Here is a 1,597-nt window from a genome sequence, read left to right as displayed (position 1 = left end):
GCTGTTCTGCAGTATGAGCACATCTGGGTCCTACTGCTTACCATGTTTGTTTTTGAAAATAGCATATGGCTAGTCTACAGGATACTTTACAATTAAAGTATATGCCATATATGAAATGAACTATAACCATACAATATATGGCATACAACACACTCAGCATTATGAGTGAGCATGTGCAATGGACTAAAGGGAGCAAATTAGTTTCTATTTCTAATCTATTGTCAACTGTTATAGCTTTAGCTTGAATTTTTCACTCATTTAGGATGACAAAATTAATGCATTTAACTAATACAATTGAAATATAATATAATATTAATGTTTATTATAAATATATTATTATTCATTATAAACATATTATTAGAATTTATGAACAATTACAAAAATATGCTTTAAAAAATATCATCTAAAATTTAATAAAAATAAATTTTTAGTCATTTATTTCTGTTATTGTAATATTTATTTTCTGGTCACTACTAGCATTCACTGTAACATCCTCTTTGATTAAATTTTAGTATATAACATTTAGATTTCTGTTCTACAAATGATTACTTTATAATATCCTGTAAATGTGCTCACTCATTTCTATAAGCTAACTTGTGAATTATCATGCAGTTTCCTTTATTATTTTGCTACTAAAACCACTGAGTGGGTGGAGACAAAGGCGGATGAACAAGACTGTCCGCTTTGTAAATACATTCATGCAAATGACCAGACGAGCTCATTTCTCTAAAGAAACCGTTGGCAAACCTTTATGTACATAAAGTGTGTGTTTATGCACACTGCTTATATTAAAAAAATATTTAATTCTGCCATTTAAAAGTTTGGGATCAGTAAGATTTTTAAGAAGTTTCTTATGCGCATCAAGGCTTGTTTGATCAAAAGAAAAAAAAAAGTAATATTGTGAAATATTATTGCAGTTTCTAATATTGGTTTCCTATTTTAATATACTTTAAAATATAATTTATTTCTGTGATGGAGTGCTGAATTTTCATCAGCCGTTACTCCGGACTTCAGTGTCACATGATCCTTCAGAAATCATTCTGATTTACTGATTGTTGCTGCTTAATATTATTTGAAATACTGCAATACTTTTTTTCAAGATTCAAGTAAAAATAATTCAAATTACAAACCAGTAACACTTTACAATAAGGTGTCTTTTGTTAACATTAATTACTGTATTAACTAACATGAACAAACAATGACCAGTACATTTACTACAGTATTCATTTGTGTTAACGTTAGTTAATAAAAATAGTTATTCATTATTTGTTCGTTAGTTCACAGTGCATTAATGTTAACAAACAACTTGTGATTTTAATAATGCATTAGTAAATGCTGAAATTAACAAGATTAATAAATACTGTAGAAGTAGTGTTCATTCTTAGTTCATGATAATGTTGTTAACTAATGAAAAGTGTTACCAAAGGAATTTATTTCAGAAAAAAATGAACTGACCTAAACTTTTGAACAGGAGATTTTAAAGAAATGCTGTTCTTTTAAAATTTGTATTCATCAAAGGATCCTGAAAAAAGTATTACAGGCTCCAAAAAATATTAAGCAGCACAACTGTTTCCAACATTGGTTACAAATCAGCATA

This window comes from Barbus barbus (assembly GCF_936440315.1).
Source record: "Barbus barbus genome assembly, chromosome: 50".
Classification (NCBI taxonomy): Eukaryota; Metazoa; Chordata; class Actinopteri; order Cypriniformes; family Cyprinidae; genus Barbus; species Barbus barbus.
Note: the sequence above shows the minus strand (reverse complement) of the source record.